This window comes from Lepidochelys kempii, chromosome 8, assembly GCF_965140285.1.
Source record: "Lepidochelys kempii isolate rLepKem1 chromosome 8, rLepKem1.hap1, whole genome shotgun sequence".
In the NCBI taxonomy this organism is placed as follows: domain Eukaryota; kingdom Metazoa; phylum Chordata; order Testudines; family Cheloniidae; genus Lepidochelys; species Lepidochelys kempii.
In genome coordinates, this window is record NC_136387.1 from 92,726,955 (window position 1) to 92,734,804 (window position 7,850).

Below are 7,850 nucleotides of genomic sequence, written 5' to 3' on the forward strand. Positions count from 1 at the left end.
CATCAAATCAATAACCATATTTTACTTAGACTTCAGGTGGCAGATGGTCTATCACAATCAAAAAATGACAGAACATATAAGTTGAAATGTCTATGTTCGTTAGATGCATTCTTGAAAGCATTGTGCCCTTGATCTATGATGACTTTTACAGGCAGGTGACAGGTCAACCATAAAAATATGTTATTTTAAAGGTCACAGCACTGGCAAAACTGCTATCACGATTGTGGGCAAGGAGGAATCTGCCTTTGAAGTTTGAGCTGTTAAGATACTTACTCGTTAAGAGGCTCCTGTATGGACAACGTGAATGCAAAAATAAATAAGCAAAAAAGTAATGCGACTTTAAAGGAATAGCATAAGTTAACCCCTACGTTCTCAATGTAGTCAAAGGTATGATCAGAATTTCCAGTGAAAGTTACTAAAATTAACAGATTTGGACAGCTAGCCACTGAAAATAACACAAAGCATTTTTTCTCCTGCATCCTATGTGACAGGGTCGGGCCAGATGGCTATAGGAGAGTAATAGAAGGCAGATATATTAGCCCCAGGCTAAGTAGGTCCCTTTTCCCTGGGTAAGATAACAGGGAAGGTTCCAGAACAATCAGAAACCTTCTCGAGACAATTAAGACAGGCTGATTAGAACACCTGCAGCCAATCGAGAAGCTGCTAGAATCAAGTAAGGCAGGCTAATCAGGGCACCTGGGTTTTAAGAAGGAGCTCACTTCAGTTTGTGGTGTGCGTGTGAGGAGCTGGGAGCAAGAGGCGCTAGGAGCTGAGAGTGAGAACGCAGACTGTTGGAGGACTGTTCAAGTTGCAGTGGGGGAGGTTTAGATTGGATATTAGGAAAAACTTTTTCACTAAGAGGGTGGTGAAACACTGGAATGCGTTACCTAGGGAGGTGGTAGAATCTCCTTCCTTAGAGGTTTTTAAGGTCAGGCTTGACAAAGCCCTGGCTGGGATGATTTAACTGGGAATTGGTCCTGCTTTGAGCAGGGGGTTGGACTAGATGACCTTCTGGGGTCCCTTCCAACCCTGATATTCTATGATTCTATGAGGACTGAGGTGTACAAGCATTATCAGACACCAGGAGGAAGGTCCTATGTGAGGCTAAAGAAGGTGTTGGGAGGAGGCCATGGGGAAGTAGCCCAGGGAGTTGTAGCTGTCACACAGCTGTTCCAGGAGGCACTCTAGACAGCTGCATTCCACAGAGCCCTGGGCTGGAACCCGGAGTAGAGGGCGGGCCCGGGTTCCCCCCAAATCCTCCCAACTCCTGGTCAGATACAGGAGGAGTCGACTGTGAATTCAGAAAAACGGCCAAGCTGAGGGCTGCCATGAAGCTCCAAGGTGAGCAAATCCGCCAATAAGCACAAGACCCACCAAGGTAGAGCAGGAACTTTGTCACACATAGGACAAGACTATTATTACAACCACGCCATGTTACAATAAAAAAAAAAAAGGATGGAAAATTTGTAGTGAAAGCATCCGTTTGGGAGTCAGGAGGACTAGGCCAGAATCCAGGCTCTGACACAGCTTTGCTTCATGAAGTAGGACAAGCCACATAGGCTGGGATTTTCAAAAATACCTACCCGAGCTAGGTATCCAATTCCCACTGGAAGTCAATGAGACTTAGATGCCCAACTCCTTTAGGCACTTTTGAAAATCTTACCCTTAAAACACTGTGCCTTGGTTTACCCACAAGTACTCCTTTCCTTTTTGTAAAATCAGGGTAATTCCTCTGTACTCAGACAGATATTTTAAGGCCTCATTCACTGAGACTTCCTCATATGCAAGGTACTATATAGAAGGGCACAGTTTAAAAACAACAACAACAAAAGGAATCTCCCACTTTTCGATTTATTTGGAACTTGTGGCCATGTGGTAATTAATGTAAGCATGCTGTAATCCTTTAAGCATTGTGTCCAAGCACACACACATGAATATTTTTATTTAGATCGATTGATCGATAGATAGATATTCATACACACACACAAATTGCATACTTTACAGTATCTTTTTGTTTTATTGATGGGAACTCTTTTGGCATGTGGATTATCATACTTAGAAACCTGTGTTTAGGAGTTTACTGAGTATTTGCATTATATACATATACATACAATAAACGTACTATTATTGCTGAAAAGGCCCTAAGAGAAATATAAACAAAGTTGCTTTCTATTCTATTTTAAATCTAGACAAGAACAGCTGCCATAACACCAGTTACTTGTGCTCTTGTTGAATGGAGAGGAGACCTCATAAATGGAGATGGGCTTGTGCAGATTACCCACCCACAGTATTTTACACATACAGGAGTTCAGAGAAGATGCCATGGAAATGTGATGACCAAGGGCTTTGTACAGTGCCTAGGACAGCGAGCATGTGAGCCCCGATGGAGTTCAGGTGATACTGCAATAGAAATCAGTAACAGATATAATAGCTATGCGATCTCCGCACCCTGCCCCATGTCCTAAAGGAGCCATGGTGCCGGGGAGAGCGCTGCGAAAACACAATTCCTTGACTGGGTTGGGTTGCCATTCCCTGCCAGTTCCCAGGATCTGTGGGGTTTGGCAACCACCCACCCCTTCAAGTTCCTTAATAGAACCCCAATCCCACTCCCACTGGTTAGAAACTCAGTAAAGTGAATATCAGAGTTTCCTGATCACCCTTCTGCAGATACTAAGAGAAAGGGGTTATTATCTGAACCTTAATAGAGAAGCTAGTAATTAAGATTTTCATATATATGAATATATATTGCTCCAGCACATGATAAACAAGGAAAGGGTTGTTTAAATACAGGCTCCTTTTCCTTGAAGGAAAACTATCTTCTACTCACCCGAAATAAATGCAAATGACAATTATGGGAAAACGAAAGGTATAGAATAATTTTCTGTGGTGCAGTAATTTGTTTCTTCAGATCTTTCCTATGATGTAGGAGGTTGCATTTCGAACATGAAGGAATACAATGATTAACAAGAAGTGAATACATGAATTCTGATAGAAAGTGCTTAGGAACTTCTTACCCATCATTATAAAGAAAGAACGAACCACTATCACACTGGGCGAGATCAGAGCTTAACAGCCAACAGAACACACATTCAATCCCTGAGATCATTTTCCTGAAATAGAAAACTACATATGTTTCTCAAATTTCACATCAAGCCACTGCACAGCCCAAACTGCAGTGAACAGCCGAGCCAAGCCTGCCTTCGGCCTTGTGGGAGTAAGCACCAGAAAACAAGATGATTCTTTCACATCACCACATTCCTCATTTGCTATCTAAACTTACAAACACCCCTGTTGAACAGAATTTGTAGCAGGGTTGCTTATCAAGCAGTCTTTACTTTGTCAAATTAAGACACATTGCCTCGGATTAGTGAGACTCCTTGAGTTCAAAATGACTTCATGCTTGGCTCAGAGTTCAATGTCTCTGTGGCAAGCTGCCAGTTAATACATCTACTACAGCTCCTGCCCCCACTCCTTTTCTATACTGACCTAGCTGACTTTTTCCTAAAGGCAAACAAGCACAATACAAAATTAAGGACCTGGCTCTGTCCCTGTTAATTAAGAGCCCAAACACCTTTTTAAAAAAATCTTTATAGAAGTAACCATTTACATAAGGTGTGAATGTAAACCCTTGAACCATATTGAAGGAGTGTATTTAAGGTGTTAAAAACTTGGAATGCAATTTCATTCCACTGTACAGCTATAGCTAGACATTACTAAGGCCCTACTAAGAGGAAAGATCTGAAGATCATTTGGAAAACACATCGGTTTATCTTGCTAATGTTTTGTAAAGGACATTTGTACAATAACAATAGCTAGCATTTTCTATTTGCCTGTATGCTTCCTAGCAAACATTCGCAATACATGATAACAATTTTTATAACCAAGACACAAAACAAAACTCCGGCAAACTACTTAGTAACTGAAGACCCATAGGACACAATCTTTTAAAGAGACATGTCAACTTGAAATCTAGTCAATTTCTAAAAATGAGTTAAGTCATGTCCTGTACTGCACCTGTCCTTGAGGCCCCTGCCTATGTTTGTGTGTATACAATATTTTCCTATTTTAAAGCATGTTTCTCTCCCCTCTTGCTGTGCATACAAAAAGAAGTGGAAAGTAACTGCCTATAAAAGCAGAAAACAGTGAAACTGGTTATATACAAATTGGTATCAAATGCACAAAGTAAACAAGCTGAATAACTAGTATTAACTATTCCTCTTTCATTTCTTTCAGTTATAGACATCTTAGATGCTAGTTGTAATAGTAATAGGTGCAAACTTTCAGACACAGTATGATTTTTAAGTTGACAGTTTCCCTTTAAAGTTTTGGTTCTTTCTTCAAACAGCCATAATACTGGCATAGAAAGAAACAGGAATAAAATGAACTTAAAATAAACTTTTTAAAAGATGGCGGGGGAAGTGTGGAACATGGAGAGAGAGACAAAACCTCTTTGCAGGGAGGTCTCAATTCTGCTCCCCCTGAAACCAATGACAAAAATCTCAAATGATGTTGAAGGTAACTGGATTGTGACCATAAAACAGACATTTACTGCTAGGGTAGTAAGTGCCTTGAAATACAAAAGGTCGATACCTTTAGAACTAACACTACTCAAGTAACTGGAGTCTTGTTACTTTATGTCTAATTTTCTTATTTTAAAATAGAATTTTCTGGTCCAGTTTGCCAGTAAAACAGATTTTGGTTAATACTAATGAGACATTGTGGTGATTATTTTGACCAATCAGGAGAGGGGACTACATTATTTCAGAAATACAAAAGAAGCAAAGAATTACAGGGATGCATCCAATTCACTAACTCATCCAAAACTACTGCGAAAGACTTCTTGAATATGGACAGGCCAAGGACAGAATGGACATGAAGACTGAGCTCCCCTCCCAATACTACTACTAATAAAAAATAATAATAGCTAGGTATTATACATGCTTTTCGTCAACAGATCACAATGCTCTTTAAAAAGGAGGTCAATGTCATTATCCTGGTTACACATATGGGAAAACTGAGGCACAGAGAAGGGAAGTATCTTGCCCGAACTCACCCAGCAGCCTAGTAGCAGAGCTGGGAGTAAAAACAGAGATCTCCCGAGTCCCAGTCTATCCACCAGTCCACACTGCTTCCACTAGGCCACACAACAGATGCACAATTCCAGTAGGTCACACTACAAGCACAGTTATATAATGGACACAATTATCTCACACACTGCCACAAAAAAAAACAAATTAAAAAATGGAGGGCTCATGAAAAGAAAAAGAAATGCCAGCTTCCCCACAAAACAGGAGTCATCAAAATCCCTCTCCTCAATAATGAGGGCACTCCCACTCTTTCAGGCATGATACTTTTCTACCTTAGGTCCTTACCATATGAAACATGTCACTGTTTCCACACTGGTGAACGGAGCAACTGAGCTAGTCTCAGATGACCACGTTCTGAATTCACTAAAAGCATGGAGAACTGGGACAATCACGAAAGGGAGTGCGTCTCTCTCTTGGCTTAGAAAAGGTTCAGTCAGAGGGCAGTACACGGTCAGCTCTGGCACAGGAAGTTCACAGACACTTTGTCCGTCCTGCTTAAGAAATTAAAATATCATCCCTTGTTCCCTAAGATAAATTCCCCTTTTCCCCAAATGGTCTGTGTTTGAAGTCTTAGGTTTTATTTTATAACCAGAACCCCAAACCCCAGCACAATGCAGGATATTGCCTCTGCCACATGGGCCACAATGCTAATTAGTGCAGCCTTGTAAAAGATGCCCAGGCTCTTTTCTTTTCAGAGAGAAGCCTGATTTTTAGACCAGGCATCTTTTGAAGTTGGCACAGAATGTAAACAAGGAGAAGCCAAACACCGGAATCCCAGCCAAGGAGCATTCATTAGTCATCATGGGAGTGCTGGGAAGGAGGGGGAGAGCAGTTGACCACAAGTCTCTGAACTGATCCAGTTACTGCATCTTATTAAACCCCTTAAAAAGGCACACAGTCCTCTCAGAGAATCATTTCACTTTCACCTGTTCCTTCTAATAAATTCTCTAACAAGCACCAGTTTCCCTCCACAAACACTCTCTCAAGTTTTCAGCACTGAACTATCTACCTACCTACATGTGGTACTCAGTATTGCCCCCCACTAACTTGCCTGGAACGGATTTATATCCTCACAACATCTCTGTGAGGCAGGGAAGTGCAATTATTCCCATTTTACAGGGGAGGAACTGAGGCGCAGAGACTAAGTGACTTGCCCAAGGTCACATGACAAGACTGTGGCAGAGCAGGGGCTTGAACCCAGCTCTTAAAAGTCACTGACTAGTACCATAACCACTGAATCATCCACTCTCCTTTTTACTAATAGCTTCCATTGTTCCAAATAAATGAGGGGACAGATGCTGCATTCTGTTACACTGGTGCACATCAGAATTAACTCCAGTGAATCCAAAGGAGTTATTTTGGAGTTAATGCTGTGTAACAGAGCAGAATCTGACCCTAATGTTGTGCAAATGTTATAAAAAGGCCAGATCCTCAGCTGGTGTAAACTGGCAACTATTCCAATTTACACCAGATGAGGAACTGAACTCAGGTGTTCAATAGCATGATCATAAGAAAAAGAAAATCTCTCTCCTTTCAGTCTGGTCTGTTTACAGGAATTTCTGTTTTTTTTAATATATTATATACATAGTAAATCTAATATTAGTTAACCATGTCTCACCAATGTTTCTTAAAGACCATAAACATCTGCCTTTGGGTCTGTGTAATGTAGACAAAGCCCATAAATGTATGAATCAGCTTCTTATAGAAATTATTTTATTTGGGCCAGGTTTGGACACTGAGATCCCTGTAAGGAAGCCATCCGCAGATAATCTCTCATACCCCACACAGAAGGAGAAGTATCAACTGCCTGCATGGCAACATCTTCTCTTCCAGAGACTCCAAGGGGCCAGAAGATAGAGAGTAATTAAGCAGGGTATCTCTACAGGACTTTTTTTTTCCTTTTTTTTTAAAAGGCTGATCAAATTTCATGTAAATCATTTTCTTTGAGTGAACCATGCAGACTTTCAAATGGGATCTGAACCTTAGGTCTGTTCATCCCATTCTAGACTTCTCAAGTTCTTATTTTTATTTTCCCAGGATTTCTACCTTCCTATGTACAGTAGGTAACAGTATTCTTTCTTTTACAAGCACACCCAGTGCCATGTTCAACATACTCCACCTCTGTTATGGATCAATTGACATTCTTAACTATGATTCCAAATCCTGTTCCACAGTTTTAATTTTTTTTAATGGTTCATCTTAATCCAAATAAACCCACTGGAGCCTCTACCTTTCCAATGAGTGAACTGCTTGTAATTAGAGATGTCCCCGAAGCAAAATCCTAGATCAGAACACTCCTGATGTGAAAATTTGGATGTGGATCTGACTTTGCAGCCCAGCCCCATTCTTGTTTGTTTTGCAGTCCTTAACGAGATTTCAGAAGCATGCAGAAGAGGGGTGTATTTCTGACAAGAGTTCTCCATCCATAATACAGTCACCTGTAGCTGGACCAATTGTGCCTGGAAGATTATTTTTAAGCTACCTTTACTCAAAACACCATATAAAGAAAAAAGTTAGAGGTAATAGGTGGAGGAGGGTGGTGAGTCACACTCACCATGAGTAAAAGTGCTGAGCCTTTGAAGAGCATTACTAACACATCTGAGAAAAACAACTCTCTCCTCCTCTCCTCTTCTCCCTCTCCCCCCCCCCCCCCCCATAGCTTTGTTGAAACAAGCCAGGTGAAAATCTAAATGTCAAGACTGGTGCCCATCCTTTCTATATTAAAAAAGTATCCATACAATTTTTTAAGGTAGAACCCAGCTG

General features: G+C 40.9%; 1 protein-coding gene across 6 annotated transcripts in view; it reads right to left on the reverse strand.

Annotated features, from left to right (window-relative positions):
- FGGY (FGGY carbohydrate kinase domain containing) overlaps positions 1-7,850 on the reverse strand; it is a 191,843-nt gene that overhangs the window by 136,124 nt on the left and 47,869 nt on the right. The window lies entirely within an intron of this gene.